The following is a 23,256-nucleotide window of genomic DNA, read 5'->3' on the forward strand; positions in this document are numbered from 1 at the left end:
AGAGAGGGAGAGAGGTGTTTTCGGAGCTCTGCCCGACTTGTTTCCCTCACTCGAGGCTCGCCGAGGTGCGTTTTGGGGCGTGTGTGAAGGAACGTGCATCGCTTCGGTCCCTTATTTATTGTTTCTAACGGAGGAGGGCTTTCTCCGAAGGGCTCTTCCGCCCCCCACCCGGTCTGAGGCTGCGCACAGTGCTTTGTGTTTGTTATCAAATACATCGAGATATAGATTTCCTTCGGGAGGAGGAGGTTGGGCTGACGAAAATCAAATCAAAATCAAAGAACGTTTTGTAGTTTTCTGGTAGTTTTCTTTCTTTCTTTCTTTTTTTAAAGATTAAGTGGGGACTTAAAGGGAGGAAATAAAAGATAAATATGGCTGTGATTTTACATATATGTATATTTTGTGTATATATAACTTTAGGGGGTAAAGTTTTGTTATTTCCCAGACTCCTTAGGATTAACATGACAGAATCTTCTACCTGTTAAATAGTTAACAAGCAAATCAGGTAGAAACAGCTTCCCTAGTGGAGATTAGTTAAACTGGAGTGTGATAAACAATTATCTAGCTTTCTGTTCAGGCTAAAACCTTTATTTTCGCTGATTTAAGATATGAGACCTTTCACGACGTATGGGGAGAACATGAATGTTAGAACTAATCATTTCCCCCTGTGATTATGCTCTCCCTGTTTTATTATATGTATTTCTGTATTCTCTGTTTATAACCTATCGCGTTGTATATGGTGGATAAAATTTTTGAAAAGTGTCGTGGGTGATGTTTCTGATTTATATTATTTATCTCAGTTTTTCATGGACGGTTGCTATGTATTTTTAGATACTCAAATAATAAAGTCGAGTAAGCGCCCAGAAAATTAATTGTTCAGATTTTTAACGCAGGTATGGATTTATATCTTTGCATTAACCTCCGTCTACCTGGTCATTTCTGGAGGTTTTTTTTTTTCTTTTTTTTTTGCCTATTGTGTGAGAATCCTTATTGACAAACTTAGATCTGATGATTACCAAGGAGATTAAGAAAAAAAGTTCTGTGGACACTAAGTTATATCTATAGCTATTTGTAGGAAATGGAATCTTTCTTAAAAAATAAAAAGTATTATCATCCAAACATGAAGGAATATTATGGTGGAAAAATATTTGCTATTTAAATTTTTGTTAAGTAAGATGTAGAAATTCGTCAGAAAACAATATACGGTAGCATCAACTAGGCAAACTGATTTTTGTCATTATAAAGAGGAGTCAGTTTAAGTATGCCTAAAATAGTGGTCTTTTTCTAGGAGAAAAAGGTATCCTAGATTCTTGTCCTAGTTTTACATTAACAGATTAATATTATTGCATGCCTCATTTTGTATATGCCTGGAGTGTACATTATTATACTCTTAAAACTTAGAAGAGGCTACATCTAACAAAGATCATGCCAGCCTCTTTGATTAGTTCCTGCTTTGACTTCTGTCCTAGATTAGATAAATGAATTTAAACTCTGCACAGGGCTCAGTGCCAGGCACTGGTAAAACCCTTGAGCAGGATGCCTCTTCCTTTTCTAATAAGGATGGCCCAAAGAGGTTAAGTATAGAAATTTGTGCAGGTTTTATCATGAATGATGGAATGGAGTTCTAAAACACTCCCATGGTTGCAGCTCTCAGATACACACTCTTCATCAGCTCTCCCCAGTATTAAGAAAGGTAAGCTAACACATTGTATTGGTTTACATGGCTGTCAGTTGTGGCATTAAGGCTTAACAGAGAGTCACTGTGTAAACTAAACATTAAGAAAGTGTGGCCTTGCATTGAGAATTGCTTGGCAGAGTTGCAGCTGTGTCTAACAGTTTTCTGGGATTGGCACGGAGGATTTATTTGGGCTGGCTAAAAGGTAACACCTAGTTTTTTTGTCTGTTTTTGTTTTTTGACTGTGATATGTAGATATTATTACTATTAAATAATTTGCTTTTTTACAATTAACAGTACTGTTTTAGTTAATCAAAGCATTCCAGATAATCTTTCATATTTCAACTAATTTTTCTTGAATATTGGTGTTTAGGAAGATGTAAATTATTTCTCACATCTCATGGTTTGAACTTTTTTGCTGCTTTTGATTATGACAAATGCTACTTCCAGAAATTGTGAATATGTGCAAATCTGGATTTTTAAATATAGCTGAGTAGTAGGATCTGATATTTATCAGTTTTCTTTTTTTTTAAACACTAAGTTGTCCATGGTTAAATTTGACAGACTTTAAAATCCATAGGCTTTTCTAGTCTTTTCCTGTTTGTTGGTTATTAGTGTGTTGCCATTAAAGGACACTCAAAATGGCCACTTTATGTTACCTGGAACCCTCAAATGACTAGTATTATCATTAGTAATCACCACGGGGAAAGCTGCAAAGTTAACAGTTATATTCTTTATATAATTTCTGTGACTTTCAAGTTCTTTTCAGGCAGCCTGTTGTAGATTGGGAAAGCAGGCCTGACTGTCAGAGGTGCGGACAGGGACCTCTCATTCCAGCCTTTATCGCCCTGCATTGTTTAAGAGCAGTACATACTCTGCTTCTCATGGAAAAATGCAGAAATCATTCTTGGATTAATATTCTGCTACCAGATGTATGAGGCTGGCTCTAAAGAAGCTTTTTCTCTTAAATACTGTCAAAAATAGAGACGCTGAAGACTGGAGAGAAGCCATTTATTTTGAACAGTTTATTTTTTGACAGTTTGTGTTTGTAAAGAAACCTGCTCATAATATTTACTGAAGAGATCCACATAGTTGCCTGAAGAAACCCCACAGGTTTTCTTTTTTGCCTTGAAAAAAGTTTCCATAGAGCTTAACCCTTCTGTGGTACTTCTTGACTTAGCTTCTGATTAGTTGATTTATGGACTTTATTTACCAGCATGATTGGAGAATTCTTTAACTATACTGAAATTGCACTCTGCCTGTGCTCTCTTCTGTTTCCTAGGTAACAAATGCACTGCATAGATTCCATAATGAGGACTGTGGTTGGCTAGTTACAGTGTAAATTCTGTTGTTTGGTAAAGCTTAGTCTCAAATTCAAATAAAGGTCAAGAAACTAAAAGTACTGAAAATGCAAATTTTTGCATTTCATCTTGTAGCCAGTGTCAACAAAGTTTAATACCCTTTTCTAGAGAAAGACAATTTATGCAGCATTATTCGGGTTTGTCTTGCACAGTCTCAAACTTAAACAGTTAAAGAGATTTTTGAGTATTGCATATTGGTAAAACCAGTGTCTCTAGTGACAAAGAAGATGTATTTCAGAAACACTTTATCACACTTAATATAGAAAGCAAAGGGATGTGGTCTAGGACATCAGTAATTGGTCCTTTTGTACTGAAAGAAAAGTAGCATCAAAAGATGTCTCAAAAGATAAATTGTGCAACTTTATGTGAAAAAGAACTTTTAAAAACTCTAAGAAGGCATTAAATCATTTAAGAAACTTTTAAAAACATTAAAAATCTTACCATAAAATGGTGCAGTTTTCTCCTAGCTTTTTCCCCCCTCTAATCTGCTTGAATGTGGACTGGCCTGACGTCAGGGAGCAGGTCTTCAGGTTGGAGAATAGCTTTCCCTTCCACCTTACTTTACTCTCGGGCCTCTGTACCTCTGGATGCAGGCAAGAAGTAGTGCAGTTGCTAGCAGTTGTTACCTGTTTGTGTGTGTGTGTGTGTGTGTTTAAACCCACACAAATAACTTCCAAAGAATTCCATAAATTGTTGTTTTTGTTCAGTGGCTAAGTCGTGTCTGACTCTTTGAGACCCCATGGACTGCAGCACACCAGGCTCCCCTGTCCTTCACTGTCTCCCAGAGTTTGCTCAGATTCATGTCCATTGAGTTGGTGATGCTATATAACCATCTCATCCTCTCTGCCCCCTTCTCCTTTTGCTGTCTGTCTTTTAATACCCATTGCAAGTATCTTTTCATTTGATACCTGAAAATTGATTTTTATTTGTTAATCATCAAGGATTCCATTAGCTGAAATTAAAAAAAAATTCTTTTGAATTTTGGAGAATTATCCAGAGTTGCCCCCATTGGGCTTCTCTGATAGCTCAGTTGGTAAAGAATCTACCTGCAATGCATGAGATCCCGGTTCGATTCCTGGGTCGGGAATATCCACTGGATATTCTACCTACTCCAGTATTCTTGGGCTTCCCTTGTGGCTCAGCAAGTAAAGAATCCACCTGCAATGTGGGAGACCTGGGTTCAAAGCCTGGTTGTGAAGATCCCCTGGAGAAGGGAAAGGCTACCCACCCCAGTATGGAAACCTTGACAGACTTTATTTTATAAATAGGGCTTCCCTCATAGCTCAGCCAGTAAAGAATCTGCCTGCAGTGCAGGAGACCCGGTTTCTATCCTTGGGTCAGAAAAATCCCCTAGAGAAGGAATTGACAACCCACTTTAGTATTCTTGCCTGGAAAATCCCATGGACAGAGGAGCCTGGTAGACTACAGTCCATGGGGTCACAAAGAGTCGGGCACGACTGAGCAACTAACACTTCACTTCACTCTCCCTTGCTTGGCTGAATTGTTTTTGGATTATTTATCTTTTTACTTAATTCAGATTTCAGGAATAGGACACATCTTGGTTGGATTTGTCTGTCTCTTCTTGGTTTTCCTCAAAACTGACCCTTTAACCTTTTCTGTCCTCTTCTAATTGCCAGTATCGCATCCCTTCACTTTCCCCTTATCAATATCTTCCCTGTTTTCCCTTGTAAATACTTGCTGTTTAAACATTTTCATTGCTGCATATAAGCCATAGTCACCAGATAGAAAAAGCTCTACTTTGCTGTTTTGAGGCTTCATACTTACTGAATTATTATCAGTATCTGTGAACTCTTACCCGACTAGGATACTACTTTCTCTCTCCAGCCTGTATTCATTTGCAAGGGCTGCTGAAACAAAGTAAGACAGACTGGGTCACTTAAACAACAAAAATGTATTCATTTTTTACAGTTCTGAAAGCTTTAAGTCCCAGATCAAGATGTTGGCAGCGTTGGTTCTTCTCAGCCCTCTCTCTTTGGCTTGTAGATACCTGTTTTCTTAAGATATCTTCACATGGTCCTTCCTGTGTGCCTCTCTGTGTCCTCATCTCCTTTCTTCCGATGAGACATCATTCTGTATCCTTAGGACTCACCTAAATGACCTCATTTTATTTTAATGCCCTCTTTAAGGCCCTATCTCCAAATACAGTCTCCTTCTGAAGTACTGGAGGTTAGGACATCAGCGTATGGAGTGGGGGGAATACAGTTACAGCTCATAACAGCCTGTTCTTTCACCAGTGTCTTTCATGGGTTTCCCTGGTGGCTCAGATGGCAAAGAATCTGCCAGCAATGCAGGAGACCTGGGTTTGATCCCTGGGTGGGGAAGATCCACCTGGAGGAGAAAGTGGCTGCCCATTCCAAGTATTCTTGCCTGGAGAATTCCATGAACAGTGGAGCTTGGCGGGTGACAGTCCATGGAGTTGCAAAGAATTGGACACAACTGAGCGACTGTCACTCACCTTGTCTTTCATACATACATACATACATACTTCACTCCATGTGTGTAATTTTATAGTCGTTTTCATCTTTTTAATACCTTTTTTACTCAGCATTTTTTCACTTGAGTGCAGGGCCCAGTAGACAGCAACATCATCAACTTTGTATGCATTAAAAATAACCAAAATGCGTAGTTAAAGGCTTTTCATATTATTTTTAAATGCTTTATTTTGAATAGTTTTAAGTAGAAAAGTCTTAATCATTGGTTTCAAATGCAAGAGAATCTCAGTGGAGCCAAATATGATGAAACTGCTAATGCTGTTTTCTTATGAATTCTAAGAACCTGGTTCTTTTGGTGGTGTTTTTCAGATATTGGTCTTGATAACTTGCATGGTAAATCACACACCTTTCTGATAACTTCACACCTTCCTTGGCTGATGACTCTTGAATCTGATAACCACTCAGGGCATCTCTGCTGAATTTCAGATGTATGTACCAACCAGCTGGACACAATCATTTGATATTCCACAAACACTTCACATTCAGCATGCCCCAAACTTGACTTACCTTTCTCTTAAAATCCATGTCTTGTTAACTAGGGAACCATTCCCTAGCTTAGTGAGTGGTTCTGTCCATCCATTTTCCCAGTCCAGAAATTGAGTTATCTGTGACTTCTCCCTTATTCTCAGTCCTATTTTCTGTATAGAATCAAGGTCCTAAAGCAGTCAGTTCCTGCTCCCCAAGATTTCTCAGTTCTGCTGTTTGCCCCAGACAAATCACATACTACCCTGTCACCTTTGCCCATCATTGGTTTAGTTCTACACTTGCATATATTCAGTTTATAGCATAAGTCCTTGTGTTAAGCCTTCTGTAATCATTTGATAGTCTGAAACTCAATGAATCCTCATAAACAGCTCATGTGAGTATTATCTCTGTCTTTCACATTTAAAACTGTTTATCCGTGGCTTTTGTACTTGAAGGTCAGTTTGTCTGAATATAATTACTTGGCCTGCATTTTCTTCCCTCAAGAATCTTAAATATGCTATTCTGTTTTAGGATTTGGCAAATATTTTCTTAAAAAGACCAAATAGTAATTATTTTAGACTTTGTGGGCCATAGGTCACTGTCACAATTGTTTAACTGTGCCATATCAGTGCAAAAAATCCTCCGGCCAAGTGCGGGAAAGGCAAGAGACACAGACGAGTTCAGTCCCTGGGTCAGAAAGGTCCCCTGGGGTAGGAAATGGCAACACACTCCAGTATTCTTGCTTGGAAAATTCCATGGACAGAGGAGCCTGGAGGGCTATAGTCCATGGGGTCGCAAAGAGTCAGACACAACTCAGCGTGAACATGAGCATCCGTGCAAAGGCAGCCTTAGAGAATGTATAAATGAACAAGCATGTCTGTGTCCCAGTCAGAACTTCTATTTACAGAACTGGAAAGTCGGCATGTTTGGCCCGTAAGCTGTAGTTTACTAAGTCTTACTATGTTGTATTCTGATAAAAATGTTGTTGTCAGAGTCTAATACCAGTATGATTTTCTTTAAGTGTCTTATATTTTTCCCTAGATGCCGAAAAGACCTTTTCCCCTCATCTTTAAAGGCAGATAATTTTACTAGAATATATCTTAAATGTTGTCTGTCCTGTTAAGTTTTCCAGATATACGGTGTATTTTATTATGTTGGCTCAATTTTTTTAATAAATATTTTCATCAGTTTTATATTTTGGTATTTATTCATTTTCATTCTTTTTATTTTCTTCTTTGAGGTCTTCTGTTAAATTTATGTTGGATCTTCTTTGCTTATCTTTTATGTCTCTTGCTTCAAGTTCTTTTTAATTTTTTATATTTGCTGTATTTTTTCTTTTAACGTTTATTTCCTCGGCTGTGTTGGGGCCTAGCTGTGGCGCGTGGATCTTTGGTGCCTCCTGTGGGATCTTCGGTTGAGGTGCACACACTCTCTAGTTGTGCACAGAGGTTTAGCTGCCCCGCAGCAGGTGGGGTCTTAGTGCTCCGACCATGGATGAAACCTGTGTCCCCTGCGTTGGCAGGCAGATTCTTGATCACTGTCACCAGGGGAATCCACAGGTTTACTTTTTTAAGTAACTGCCAGACTTTTCCAGAGTGACTGTACCATTTTATATTCCCAGCAGCAGTACATCCAGTCTCTCCCCATCACTGTTAGCATTTGGTGGTGGTGCTATTTTTTATTTTAACTGTTCTGATGTGTGTTTAATAATATTGTAGTTTTAATTTGCATTTTCTTAATGGCTGATGTTATACATCTTTTCATTTGCCCATTTGCATCTGTACATCCCCTTCTGTGAAATGTCTGTTTGTGTCTTTTGTCTATTTTCTAATTGGTTTTTTTGTTTGCTTGTTTTACTCTTTTGAGAGTTCTTTATATGTTTTAGATACTAATCCTTTGTCAGAGATTTGGTTTGCAGATCCTTTCTTCCTGTCTATAGTTGTCTTTTGATCCTCTTCACATGGGCTATCACAGAGCAAAAGTTTTAGTATTACCAATTTTTCCTTTGATGGATCTTGCATTTGGTTCAAGTCTAAGAACTCTCTGCCTAGCCCTAAATCTCAGAGATCTTCTCCTGTGTTGTTTTGCAGTTAAGTGTATGATCCAGTTTGTGCTAATTTTTATTTAAGGTGTGAGGTTTAGGTCGAGGTTCATTTTTGCCTGTGGATGTCCAATTACTCCTGTAGCATTTGTTGAAAAGGCTATCCTTCCTCCATTGAATTGCTTTTGCACCTTTGTAAAAAGTTAGTTGAGCATATGTGTGGGTCTATATCTTGGTCTGCTCCATCTGTTTTTATGAGTAGATTTGAGGAGAGTCCAAAACTAAGCTTCTGCCACTATCCTGCTTGCTTAGAACTCCTTATTCCTTTGAATGATTTTTTGTTATTAGATTGGGTATTGTTTTTTTTCCTATTGATTGAAGAGGACAGGTATCTGTGTAGGTTTAAAAAGAAGATAAACAGTAATTTAACAATTTTGTAGTTTGTCTGTTTTATAATATAGTGATAAGCCCTTATGTATTTGCTTCAGAGAGTTTAATTCTTTTCTAACTTAGGTTGTTAACATTTTCATGACAGTTATGATTCAATAATGGAGAAGGCGATGGCACCCCACTCCAGTACTTTTGCCTGGAAAATCCCATGGATGGAGGAGCCTGGTGGGCTGTAGTCCATGGGGTCGTGGAGAGTCAGACACGACTGAGCGACTTCCCTTTCACTTTTCACTTTCATGCATTGGAGAAGGAAATGGCAACCCACTCCAGTGTTCTTGCCTGGAGAATCCCAGGGACGGGGGAGCCTGGTGGGCTGCCGTCTATGGGGTCGCACAGAGTTGGACACAACTGAAGCGACTTAGCAGTAGCAGCATGATTCAATAATATTCTTTATTTATGTGGCATCTTGAGAAAACAAGAAACTCTACATTAAAGCATTTCTGTATAACTAAAATTTAACTCCTGGACAAAACTTAAGATTTTAATCCTTTTTAATGAAAATGGACCCCACGTGTAGTTTAAGTAAAGGTGGCATTTCAGTTGCTTTTAGAAATTTGCCAGAGGAATCATCTCCTGGCATCTGGATGAGTCCAAGCAGATAGCAGAGACATTTTCAAGATTTTTTCACTGCCCTCCAAGTTCTCTTTTCTTACAGCTAATCCAAGGAAATACTAATGCAACTCCTGGCCTAAGAGTTAAACTGATACAAATGATTAGGAGAAAAGCATACAAATTTGGCTAATAGTTTTACGTGCACATAGGAGTCTTCATAAGGAAATTGAAGACCCAAAGAAGCAGTTAGGATTGAGAGCTTTTTTGTATTTTTAACAAATGATAAATTTGTAGAGAAGACGTAGGCAAAGGAGTTTTAGCTAGGGCCTGTAAATTGTCAGACTAGGAAGTAAATGGGGACACTTAATTGAAGATAAGGGTTATTTTAGTAGGTTTGTTTGTATAGATGCATTCTGGCATTGACTCCTAGTTACCATTGTTAAGAATGTTCTTCTTTTCCTGTATAAAGAGGGCATCTTTCTCATGGGAAACTTTATGACCTGCTTTTAGGTAGAAAGAGGGAGGTCAGCCTTTTGTGCATCTGATGATTCTCAAATGCCATCAGTTCAAAATAATCAGTATGCCAAAGCAGCATATTTTAGGGGATGGCACGTTATGAACCAATGTAAGTATAATTTACATTCAAAAATGAATGTGTCATGTGTACACTTGATAGATTTTTACAGATTGAACCTGTGACTAGCACTGTGATCAATAAGCAGTGTTATCAGCACCCCTGCAGAACCTCTTATATTCCTTCCAGTATCTAACACAGCCTTTCTGAAGAAAAACAGATACTCTGACTGCTGAGTAATGGGGTATATATTATATATGTTCAGCTTTAGTAAATACTGTTTGTTTTTCAAAGTAGTCGTATCTATCGACACCACTACCACCAGTGTGTCTCCGTTCTTGTTTCCCTTCCTCATGTTAATCATTTTGAAAAGCAGTTTGATAAAATATATCAAGAACCATAAATGTATTCATACCCATTTATCTAGTGATTCTAGTAATTGCAAAGATAGGAAAAGATACTACAGAAGTGGATTTAGGGAAGCAGAGACCAGGGACCACAGGCTAAATCTGGCCTGATGCAGCCCCAATCCAGTCACAACCATTCCTTGTCTGTGGCTGTTTTTGTGCTGTTTTAGTGGCAGATTTAAGTTGTTATAGAAAATGTCTGCCACCTAACCCTCTCCAGAAAAAACTTGATGACCCTTGCAATAAAGCATTATATGGAATAGTGCAAGATTGGCAATAACCAATATATCCATCATAAGGGAAGTTATTAGATAAATCCTGGTGTAAACATTTGATGGACTAGAACATAGCCATTTAAAATGGTGATTATAGAGGTTTTTCATCCAGCAAATATTTATTGGGCGTTGCTATTTATTAGGCACTTTTCTAAGTGTCAGGAAATTAGTAGAAAAATTCCTTCCCTCATTGAACTTTCAGTTGAGGAGACAGAATAAACAAGATAAATATGGAAAACAACAGAGAAGTGGGGTAAGTGCTAAGATGGAAAAAAGTAAAGCAGGGAAGGGAGATGTGAAACATTTCAGGGTGAGGGCTTGACATTTCAGTTGCTAAAGAAGACTTCACTGAGAAAATAGCTTTTGAGCAAGGACCTAAAATAAGTGTATGGACCTGACACTGAGGTAGACGGAGGATGAACTTCTGAGGCAGAGGAAACAGAAAGGACAAAAGGCCAGAATTGGAAATGTGACTCTGGTGTTCTAGGACTAGCAATAAGGCAAAGGGCTGCTGCGGAGAGGAGGAGGGAAGAGTTCCAAGGGCTGAGCTTGCACAGGGTATTGGGTGATGACAGATCATGTAGGGCCTTGTGGCAGCATGAGAAATCCCTGCTATAAATTGTTCAGGTTTTAAAAAAAGCTCTTTCCCTCTTCTACTTTCCCTCCCTCTTTCTCTGTTTAATAATGATAGTTATGCAAAGCAATACATAAGGAAAAGATTGGAAGAAAACACACTAACATGCTAATGTCCTGGGTTGTGAATTATATTTTTCTTTTTGTTAAACGTTCTATAATTTGGAAGGCAGCTATGCTCACCATTGTAGCACCAATGCTTATAATTTGGCCATGTTTTATAATAAACATATTTTAAAACTTAAAAGGATTTTAAAGAAACTTAAAAGATATCTTTGTCTTTGAATACTTTAGAAATTGAGTACTTTAGATCCTCCTGAAGTTTATTGTAATCTGCTGGTAGGCAGCAGTGTCTTAAATCATCTGAGGAGTTGCTGCATTTTGGGGGTTTTTTTTTTTGGTTGTTCCACCTTGGTGGCTCAGCTGGTAAAGAATCCACCTGCAATGCAGGAGGTCCCGGCTTGATCCCTGGGCTGGGAAGATCCCCTGGAGAAGGGAACGGCAATCCATTCCAGTATTCTTGCCTGGAGAATTCCATGGACAGAGGAGCCTGGCGGGTTACAGTCCATGGGGTCACAAAGAGTCAAACATGATTGAGTGACTAAGACAGACACACAAACACACACTCACACATACATGGCTGGCAGAATCTTAGCTCCTCAACTAGGGATTAAACTCAGGCCCTCGGCAATGAAAGCTAGGAGTTCTAATCACTGGGCCCACAGGGAGTTCCCCATAGCTGTTTTTTTAATGATTAATTTTTCAGTGTTTGTACATTGTAGGAATGATCTGTTTTACATTTTAGCCCTTATATTTTATGGATAAGAAAACGATCAAGAGGAGAGAAAGAATTTGGGCTTCTAGTTCTTTTTTGTAGGTGTTTGTATGCTTCAGCACCATTTAATCTGAGGTTTTCTTAACACTTTAGTGATTTCTATGATTAATAATTTACCTAATTTTTAACTTGAAAATTCTTGCAAATAATAATGTCTAAATCTGTTCTGTTGATACCTTCTCAGCACAGAACTATTGTAGCAAATATGGTGATAATAATGAATTCTTTTGACCAGCACCCTAGTTAAGAACATGGATTTGGGACTCAGACTGCCTCGGTTTAAATTTTGTTGCTGATCCTTATTGGTACTTAATCTCTCTGTGCTTTAGTTTCACATTTATAAAAAGGATATAATACTAAGTATTGGAGAAGGAAATGGCAGCCCACTCCAGTATTCTTGTCTGGAGAATCCCATGGACAGAGGAGCCTGGTGGCCTATGGTCCATGGGGTCACAAAGAGTTGGACACAACTGAAGAACACAGCATACTAAGTATATACCTCATAGGGTTGTTGTGAACATTAAATGAATTTATGTGAGCAGAAGGTGAGGCATATAGGACAAATTGTTATTGAGGTTTAGGTATCTACAAGGGAAGGCATTTAAACACTAGATCCTAGAGAAAATCAAGTTCAACAGATACTTCTTTATTGAAAGTCTGTGTATGCCTCTCTACTTTGACTTCATAGCTGGCATATAGACTTCCTGGTGGTTCAGACGGTAAAAGCGTCTGCCTACAGCATGAGAGACCTGGCTTCAATCCCTGGGTCGGGAAGATCCCCTGGAGAAGGAAATGGCAACACACTCCAGTATTCTTGCCTGGAAAATCCCATGGATGGAGGAGCCCGGTAGACTACAGTCCATGGGTTGCAAAGCTGGCGTATAGGAATTTATTAAGAATGTGTTGCTCAGTTGCTCAGTCGTGTCCGACTTTCTGCGACCCCATGAACCGCAGCATGCCAGGCCTCCCTGTCCATCACCAACTCCCGGAGTCCACCCAAACCCATGTCCATTAAGTCAGTGATGCCATCCAACCATTTCATCTTCTGTTGTCCCCTTCTCCTCCTGCCCTCAATCTTTCCCAGCATCGGGGTCTTTTCTGGTGAGTCTGTTCTTTGCATCCGGTGGCCACAGTACTGGAGCTTCAGCTTCAGCATCAATCCTTCCAATGAATATTCAGGGTTAATTTCAAGATTGATTGGCATGATCTCCTTGCAGTCCAAAGGACTCTCCAGAGTCTTCTCCAGCACCACAACCTAATCATTTTAATCAACACAGTGGCTTCAAACAGTGTGCTATTGTAGCACTCACAGTATGTTCTTGTTCATTAGAAAAGACCCTGATGCTGGGAAAGGTTGAAGGCAGGAGGAGAAGGGGACGACAGAAGACCAGATGGTTGGATGGCATCACCGACTTGATGGACATGAGTTTGAGCAAGCTCCTGGAGGTGTTGGAGGACAGGGAAGCCTGGCGTGCTGCAGTCCGTGGGGTTGCAGAGTCAGACATGGCTGAACGACTGAACAACAACAGTTGTAGCACTTACACTATAAACCCTTACGTATGGTTATCAGAGTTCATGGAAAATAGTGTTTATTTTTATTTCAGTAGGAGAGACTCGTCTTAGATCTAAGTGGGTCATGTAGTGAGACGTGGGGCAGAATGAGTGGTAAAAGGTAAAGGACAGTGTCCAGCCACCTCTAGGGAAGATTGCTGGTTTACTGGAGCGTGCAAGAACTCTGCTTTGTGAGTATGTAGGTCAGGACAGTAAAGAACTCTATTAAATGGACACACAGTAGGGAAAGGGGATCAAATAGAGAGTGATACATGAGGCTGTGACTCTGTCCTTTGAGGTATATAACCAGGATTCTAGTATTTGGGTGTTCCCTAAATTCAGACAGGTTAAAGGCCATTGAGCTCACGTAATGGTTGCATTTAAGAACTAACAATTTAAGTTTTTTTTCTAGAAAATGACAGTTTCCAAAATATCATATGGGAAAGCTTTTGGTAAAGTTTGAAATATGAAAAATAAAATTTAACTTACAGTGTACTGTGACGTTTTATTAAAACAGTGTGGGGAAAAAGTTCATTGTGTTTTCCTTCGTGTTCTTTGTTTTAGTTAAAGATAATTTTATACACATAGAATGTCCCTAATGTATTTTGTATGTTTGCCTATTTGTGGATTGCATAAGATTCTGTTGCTTTATACTCACTCGGAAAAAACGGAAATTTTTTTGCAATGTTGACATTGTTCAGTGCTATGTCTTCAGAAGTAGTCCTTCCTCAAGCTGCTTTTCTTAAAGAAATTTTTTAAACATATTTGGAACAATGCAGATATGGTCAGCAGTGTTCTGCCACAGTAGCTTTATAAGAAAGTTCTGCCTCCCTTGCAAAATCATGCGTTGTTACTTAGGGTTTCTGTGGGCACATTAATTTTGAATAGAACCTGGGAATGGTGCTTGTTAACTAGAAGTGTAGCGGTTTTAGTAGTGAGTTCCTAACTGGACTCCGGTACTGGAGTGCTCAGTAGTATATTGCTGTTGTAACAGTTGTGGTATTTAATTGAACCTACAGGTCCTTGGGAATTTTTCTAGTTCATTATATTAAAGTGATTGGAAAGACTTCTGAGAAGTTTTCTAAAATGTAGTTCAATGTTTATGATTTAGTTAATAGTTAAGCTAAGGACTTTTAGGACCATTTAGGGGGAGGAGAAGGAAACCTTATGTTTACAGAGACCTTCGTGAAACATGAAACTGTGCCCCTGAATTAGCTTGTCTTGACCAGCCTCCTGCTGGTACACCAGGCTCTTGTCCTCAGATATGACTCCCCCTTAACACCCTTGTCAGTTACTCTTTTCAGGGCTTCAGTTGATACTTCAAATGCATGTAATTAATCTGGAGTGCTTAGGAAGGATGTGTGGGATCTCTCTTTAGGTTTAAAGAAATGACTATGAGTATTTTAATTTGATCCTTTTGAGTAGAAATCTTTGTTCTGTGTGATAAACGTGTAGCGTGTTAGCACCAAGGGAACTAAGTTTGTATCCATTGGACATCAGTCAAACTTTCTGTACTTGTACCATCAACTATGACTCTATGAGAGTGTATCTTTTAGCTTTACTTGTTAATTCTTAATCTTTTTGTCTTTTTTTCACCCCTTTAGGAATCAGATTAAAAACTTTGCACTCTCAAGCAGCAAGGTCCTACTTAATGTAGCACAGGGAACATATTCAGTATCCTGTAATAAACCATAATAGAAAATTAATATGAAAAAAGAATGTGTATGTGTATACATTATAGAACTGAGTCTCTTTGATGTACAGCAGAAATTAACACAACGTTATAAGTCAGTAGTATTTGAATAAAATACTTTTTGAAAAGAATAAAAAACTGCCTTCTCAGAAAGTGCACACTTGCACATGCAACATCTGATTTTGTATAAATTTTAGGAAATATGTGGACCCCTGATGCATTATGCCAGCAAATTCTATTTTGTGTATTTTTGTTTTAGCATATGACTTTTTGTTTAAGGATAGAAACCTTAAAGATTTGAGATAAGGATTCGGAGAGTGAGCTTATGGGCATCCAGGGAAATTTTACTTTGTTGAAGGAGAAGAGGATAATATGGTTTTTTTTTCTTCATCAGAAATCCGTTTAAACTGCTGTTTCTGATAAATGTGCTAGTAGTGTGCATCTGGGTAAATCAGTTTTCTGCACTATAGGTTTTGAAAAAATAGTGTCTCACTACTGGTGCACTCACAAAGGCAGTCTACCAAGGAAAAATTAAAAAGCTTAAATTCTCATTCTCATTTCTATGGAATAAAGAGGGAGAATTCATTATGTCAAGCATTACAAATAAGCATGTATTAAAGTGGCTACATATGATGATGGCACATTGTTGGAACACCCCATGAAAGATAATTTGCATGGAAGATGATTATTCAGTAGGGCTTTAATTTACAAGAAACATTCCACCATTTAATTGAGCCCTTTTACACACACTGCTTCACTTCAATAGATTGTGTTTGCTCCCTGCATATGTACAATGCCATAGGATGGTTTAAAATCTGATTCAGTCTAGCTGGAAGGTGAGACAGCAGCTGAAAGTCATGTCTTAAAAATATATATTATTAAACATTTGAGAATTGTTTTTTGTTTTGTTTTTAATATATTCTTACCATTTTGCTGTTGCTTTAAAAGTATGTGGTTGATGTACAATATTAGTTTCAGGTTTATTACATAGTGATGTACATTTTCATGCATTATGGATGATCACCATAAACATAATAATCATCTGTCTTCATACAAATTATGGCAGTATTATTGACCAAATTCCTTACACTGTATATTGCATCCCTGTGGCTTACTTATTTTATTACTGGAGGTTTGTACCTCTTAATCTCCTTCACCTATTTAACCCTCCCATCCCTAGCCCTCTCCCCTCTGGAATCCACCAGTTTGTTCTCTGTATCTATGAGTCTGTTTTCATTTTGGTTTTCTGTTTTACTTTGTTTTTAAAGTTCCACATATAAGTGAAGTCATGTGGTGTTTGTCTTTCTCTGACTTATTTCACAAAAATTTTTAAACTTTTTATTTCTTATTGGAGTATAGCCGATTGACAATTTTGCAATAGTTGCAGGTGGATAGCAAAGGGACTCAGTCACACATACACAGGTGTCCATTCTCCCTCAAACCCCCTCCCGTCCAGGCTGCCAAATAACGTTGAGCAGAGTGCCCCGTGCTATACAGTAGGACTTTGGTGGTTATCTGTTTTAAATATAGCAGTGTGTACACATTGATTCCAAACCCCCTAAGCCCTTACCCACCTTTCCCCTGCCTGGCGCCCGTAAGTTCTCTGTCTAAGTCTGCGAGTCCATTTCTGTTTTGTAAGCAAGTTCATGTGTATCATTTCTTTTTAGATTCTATATATAAGGCTGTCATATGCTATTTCTCCTTCTCTGACTTATTTCACTCAGTATGACGGTCTCTAGGTGACATTATTTTGTTCTTTTTAATGGCTTGAGTAATATTCGTGTGTGTGTGTGTGTGTGTGTGTGTGTGTGTGTGTGTGTGTGTACCACATCTTCTTTATCCATTCATCTATGGATGGGCATTTAGGTTGTTTCCATGTCCTGGCTGCTGTAAATAGTGCTGCTGTGAACATGGGGGTGCGTGTACTTTTTTGAATTATAGTTCGATATGAATTATGTCTGCATACATGCCCAGGAATGGGATTGCTGAATCATATGGCCACTTGATTTTCAATTTTGGGGGGAACTTGCATACTGTTTTCCATAATGACTGCCATAATGTGAAAATTAACTCAAAATGGATCAACAAAAATATGTAAGAGCTAAAACTATAAAATAAATATAAACAAAATAATCAGAATTAAATTACAATAAGTGACATTCAAATAAAGCAGAAGAAATATCATTCCTTGCTGTTTTTAACTCATTATTTATTTCTGTATAGATTGCTCTATAGAGCATCAGGTGGTTTTTATTAATCTATACTACTATTATACTAACATGAGATTTAACACAAATTAGATGTTTCTTTTTGATGTCTGAGATTATGATCATAGCATTGCAAACTGTTTAGGATCCTTTTGAAAGTATCATCTAATTTTTTTAATTGAAATGTAAGTTGATGTATAATATTATGTCCGTTGCAAGTGTGCTGCATGCTGATATCTCCCTACATTATGAAATGGTCACTATAGTAGGGTTAGTAATCATTTGTTTCCATACAAAGTTATTACAGTATTATTGACTATAGTCCTTGTGCTGTATACTGTATCCTCCTTGGCTTGTTTATTTTATTACTGAAAGTTTGTACCTTTTAATTCTCTTCACCTATTTTGCCAAACCCTTCAGCCTCTTCCCCTCTGGCAACCACCAGCCAGTTTGCTCTCTGTATCGGTGAGTCTATTTTCGTTTTGCTTTGTTTGTTTGTTTTGTTTTTTGGATTCCACATATAAGTGAGATGATACAGTATTTGTCTTTGTCTACACTATTTGACATTTCACTAAGCACAATACCCTCTGGATCCATCCATGTTGTCATAAGTGGCAAGTTATCTAGTTTTTATGTGTTGGACACAGCAAGACATCACATGCTCTGGTATTTAAGTGTTATTTGACAGTAACAAAAGCCTTATCAAAGGCAAATATAGATGGCCTTTAGGAACTTGTTGCGGTTTTGAATTATCCTTGTGTCTCTTCTAAACATTTCTGTAATAATTTGTGCCTTTCTTCATGCCTGGTACATAGGTGTTCAGTGATTGCTTATTGGAAGAATAAATACTGTTTAAAAGAAGCAAAATAGGTGTGGTGATCATGAAAATAAATTCCAAATTGTACAGTTCTTTCAGGCATTTCCAGCAGTTAAATATTGCTGCTACAAGTGATAATAATGAGAAGTGCTGATGTATGTTTCAGAGCTCAAAAACATTTTTATACTAACTTGTTTCTGATAAAACTGCATGGGAATGATTTGATCCCATTGGACTATGTTCATGTAATTGTTGAATTATTAAAGCGTTTAATTAGTATTTCAGTAAGTGCTAATATAAATACATCACTTTGTCTCTTGTTCCTAATTATGCAATATTGTGGGAAGTGGACCAGTATAATAGAGGAGAGGTGTTTCGGTCCCCTCGGTAATGTCATCTTAATTAAGATCAAAGAGTTCTTAAGTTTCATGTGTTTGGGAAAATGGCAAAGTGAAAACAGTTTTTTGCTATTTTACACTTGGCTTGATCGATTAAATTGGCTAATAGAGAGGAAGCAAATAATTCAAATTGCTTTTACATTTTAAAGACTCTTAAGATGGAAAATAGAAAAGACAAAGGTAGATAAACTACGTGTATATTATTTACAAGTAAATTTAATTCAGTCTAGCAGTGGCTTTGAGTACAAGTACTACCCTTCAGTTGTAGATAAGATAATGTGTAGTATAATCTTGAGTAACTAGAGACAGAATGAAATGGATATTTTGAATTAGTTGTGCATTATTTAGTATGTCTGATAAAGCAACAGCATATACCTGATGCTTTTACCACCACTTATATAACACTCTGTACTCCAGGTAAGTAGATATGTTGGTCCTAGGTGAACATTTTTACAGTCAAGAATTGTGGGCATCCTTTGTAAATTAACACCCACAAGCTTAACCTACAGATAAGAGAGTGGCAGGGGAAGCGGAAGCGCTGATCAGAAAGAAAACTGAAGGAACAGAAAAGTAAACAAGACTTGAAACTGTGAGAAATAACATGGATTTTTTTCACTGTAACTATTCACTATAAGTATTCTAAAAGAGGAAAAAGCCCAGATCATCAAAAGTTTGTATTATTAAATACAAATAAATGTAAACTTTTCAGTTTCACTATAAGTATTCTAAAAGAGGAAAAAGCCCAGATCATCAAAAGTTTGTATTATTAAATACAAATAAATGTAAACTCAGTTTCCAAAGTCAAACTACAAAGATTAAAAATGGGAGCTAGAAATGCTAATGTCAAGTTTTCCTTCTAGTAAACCTTTCTAGACCGTCTGTGGTTTGACCTCCAGCGTATGTTGGTCCTTTTCAATTCTGTCCCCAATTCTGGCATACAGTGCCTGGAGCTAGGCGGTGCTTACTAAACGATGTTTATATTTGATCTTTATTCTCCCTTACCATGTGACTTGCTAAGTTGCCATCTCCTCCTTTGTTTTGTTTTCGATTCTGTTAATTTCTCCTTTTACCTTATAATCTCTTCTGTTTTCTTGTATCATGTTCAAGCTTGTTAGTTTAATATTTAATTTTTAAATTTTTCAATCTTTTGAAACATTTTTTCTAATTTTCTAAAGCAGATAAGGCAGTCCTCTTCCTGGGTCCATTAGTTTGCCTGTTCTCCTTGGGTTTTAAAGTGTGATATTCTTAGAGTCTTGTATTTCCAAATTACACACTACTATTTAAAATAGCATTTTAAAAATGCTTTTTATTTTGATTATTATTATAATTTTCAGGTTTGTTACATTTTTTTTAACTAGGTTTTAAATTTTATTTTATTTTTGAACTTTACAATATTGTATTAGTTTTGCCAAATATCGAAATGAATCCGCCACAGGTATACCCGCGTTCCCCATCCTGAACCCTCCTCCCTCCTCCCTCCCCTACCCTCCCTCTGGGTCGTACATTTTGATTATAAATAGGGTCTCTATGTTTTTTGGTTTGTTTTTTTTAATGTATTTTATTTTATTCTTTGGCCATGCCACATGACTTAAGGGATCTTAGTTCCCCAACCATGGATCAAACCCAGGCCCTCAGCAATAACATTGTGGATGGGGTCTTAACCATTGTACTGTCAGGGAATCCCCTGATCTGTATATGATTTGGGGCTTTGGAACTTTGAGAGTTTCTTTTTAGCATATTGCATTATCATTTTCCAGAAAGGTTCTATGTGCATTGAAAGAGTGTATTCTCTATTTGAAAAAAATTTTATATCTATTCTGGTCTAATTCTGTTTTTCTGATTTTCTCTTATCTGTTTTGAATCTTTATTCTTATTTATTTTTCATGTTATCAGAGTACAGTGTCTATTTTTGGCCCCAGTAAAAGTGAATTGGGCTGATTATTTTATACCTTTAAATGCCCTGAATGAAATGACTTTGTTTTGGTCCATATACTTGAATGATCACTGCTGGACATAGAATTCTGATTTTGAATAGCTTTTCCCCAAGAAACTATAGATCTTTCTTGTCCTCTAGTATTTTATGTTGCTGGTGAAGTAACTCACGTTCTGTTTTAGTGCTTTATCCCTGATAACTGCTCTCCAGTAATAGCCACCCAAGTCTTAATACTGTCTTGGTATTTAGTATTCTACCATCTCTAAGTAGCTCTAGGCCAGCTTTCCTTTGCCTGAACCATGTTTGATATCTATCCTGTTGCTAGGCTTCCTACACCTGTCTCAGCTCCTGGTGCCTTTGAAAGAACCATGAATGATTCCCTCCTCCTTGGTTCCATGCCGTGGACACGATTGGCTTGAAATATGCAGTCATTCTCATTGCTTGCTTTGACATAGACCCTGACCCTTGTTGAGCCCAATTGAGATCAGCTTCCTTATTTCCATCTGTCCTATCTCCTTTTCTGTGGCTTGATCCTTGGGTATAGCCATAAAGCTTATCCCCTTTATGCATGAGTCTACATGTGGGCAAGATGAATATACTAATTCAGGAGGACTTGGCTTAGCCCCTAGTGGGTCTTTGGTATAGCTGCCCGTGGCACTGGTACAGGGACTCAGTCTCATTATGTGGACCTAGTATTCAGCATCTGTCTTTTGGTCACAATAGGTAGAATGAAAATTTGAATTAACATGGCCCAGACTTCTTTTAGAGTCAAGTGGATGATGGGAGTACTCAAGGTGACGAGTGTGGGTGATCTAAATTAGCAAGATACAGGGCTGTGTGATGACAACTGGCCAGTATCTTTTCTGCCATCATAGCCATCCATCATTACAACTACTCATCCGAGGCTGATTTCTTTTTGGTGCTCATGACTCCTAATTTGAGAAGTGACATCAGAATCAGATGCTAAGGATAGAGGATGGTTTTGGAAAGATGGTGAGATTTTTCAGATAGCCACATTATTAGATATGTTGATTTTAAAGCACAAACCATGTGGCTTTAGAAGCTTTGTCCTGGATTACATGAAATTTAAGCCATTTGTCAGTCTGATCTCGGGCCTGGAATTTCCTCATCCTGTTTTACATTTTCGGAAGTCCTAGGGAAGGTAGTTTAGAATTTCTTAGTGAAATGTTTTTCTAAAAATGATTAAAAGTGAGCCTTTGTGCAAAATCATTCTGGAAGGTGTGTATATGAACATGTGCTCTAACATCATTTTAGTATAGGTTGTCAGTCTAGGCCTCTGTGAAACCGGCCCAGTATTAGCAGGCACTCCTGAATCAGCTATTGAGGGGGTGTCAGGGTGCCATGTGGAGAGAGGAAGGGGCATTGGCTAGCTGAAGAGTGTACTCTGAGGTGCCATAATTAGTGAGCAGATGGGATCGGTGAATCTGCAAACTAGCAGAGGTGAGGTCAGGGGATAGGGCTAGTTTGGATGAGATGTGTTCTGTAAAAATAATAGTGACCACTTATTGAGGATGGACTATGTGACTTGAGCGCTGAATATATAGCAAAACTGGAGAGGGGATTGACTGGAGTGGGCAGTGGCAGTCGTGCAGAGGTTTCTAAAAGCCTTTTTTTTTTTTTTGCTGGACATGATGTCAGTCTTTTACATGTGTTATCTTACTACAGCCGTAAAACCAAGGTACTATTATTTTCATCTTTAAAATGTGAAAATTGAGTCTTAGAGGTTAAGTGAATTGTTCAAAGTTATACAGCTAGTAATTGCTGGAGCCAGGATTTGAAACATATCTGTCTGATGCCAAAGCTTGTGCATGGTGTACTGACCCACTGTGTGCAGCAGATGAGATAAGACCTATGGGGTAATGTGTATCTTAAATTCTTTTCTTGAATTCTGAAAAAAAAAAAAAGGCTCTAAGTTTGTCCTACTCTGTCTTAACAGACAGACTTAACAGGAACTTTGTCATGAATGGAAATTTGCAAGTAGCTCTTACATTTAAGATTTGTGTTTGGGATGAGGGCTGGTGTGTTCAGGATCCATCCAACAGTGCATCTGAGTGAGTTGCTGTATTGTTACAGGCGAGCCCACATCACACATATGATGCCATTTCAGGAGAGTTGGGTTCTTTCAAAGGCAGGTTGTTCCATCAGACTGGAAAGGTTTAAGTGTGGGTATTTTATCAGAACCATAGAAAATTCAATGTATATGACCTAAGCATGGTTGATAAAGTTGTTATTAGCATTTCTCTCTATATAAAGAACATGCTAAATCAAAACCCCAGATGGAAATACGTGGTAAAGTTGGCTCTGATTCAAATGGCTCCACTTTTATTCTTGGACCTATGGGTGGGTAGGCATTGCTTATGTGGAGAGTTGTGTTCTTAGAAGTCTCTGCATATATCAAATATGTTCCAAATGGGCAACCCCTCCTCATAGGTTAAAGCAGGATTTTTGAGTAAGATTTCATAACTGAGGGAGCACTGAGGATGGTAGTTGAATAATAAGCACAATTGTAGATCACATTACAGAGATTTTGAGCTATTCTTACCTTAGGCCCTTAGTCAACTCCACCCACCTCCCTCCCCACCCCCACCCCCCTTTACCCCGCAGGCTTTTGCTGCCCTTGTTCTGTCCTGCAAACTGATTTACCATTTCTAATTTGAATTTCTAAAGAATGGAATTTTGTGGATTTTTTGGTGTTTCTCTCCACCCATCTTATTTCTCTTGTTGATTTCAGCTCTTTTTTTCAGTATTTTTTATTTTAAATTAAATATTTAAATTTCTTTCTAATTGGAAGATAATTGCTTTATAAGTTGTGTTGGTTTCTGCTGTACACCATAGTGAATCAGCTATAAGTATATGTG

At 37.9% G+C, this 23,256-nt stretch overlaps 1 protein-coding gene across 2 annotated transcripts in view; it reads left to right on the forward strand.

Annotated features, from left to right (window-relative positions):
* The first annotated feature begins 19 nt into the window (after positions 1–19).
* Positions 20–23,256, forward strand: part of KIAA1958 (KIAA1958 ortholog) — a 130,173-nt gene continuing 106,936 nt past the window's right edge. The window contains exon 1 of one of the 2 annotated variants that reach the window (XM_010843589.1): positions 20–65. The gene's annotated coding sequence lies outside the window, so the exon portion shown is untranslated. The remainder of the gene's footprint in view (positions 66–23,256) is intronic. The other variant, XM_010843588.1, reaches the window with a different exon arrangement.

This window comes from Bison bison, unplaced genomic scaffold (genome assembly GCF_000754665.1).
Source record: "Bison bison bison isolate TAMUID 2011002044 unplaced genomic scaffold, Bison_UMD1.0 scf7180017864183, whole genome shotgun sequence".
Lineage (NCBI taxonomy): Eukaryota > Metazoa > Chordata > Mammalia > Artiodactyla > Bovidae > Bison > Bison bison.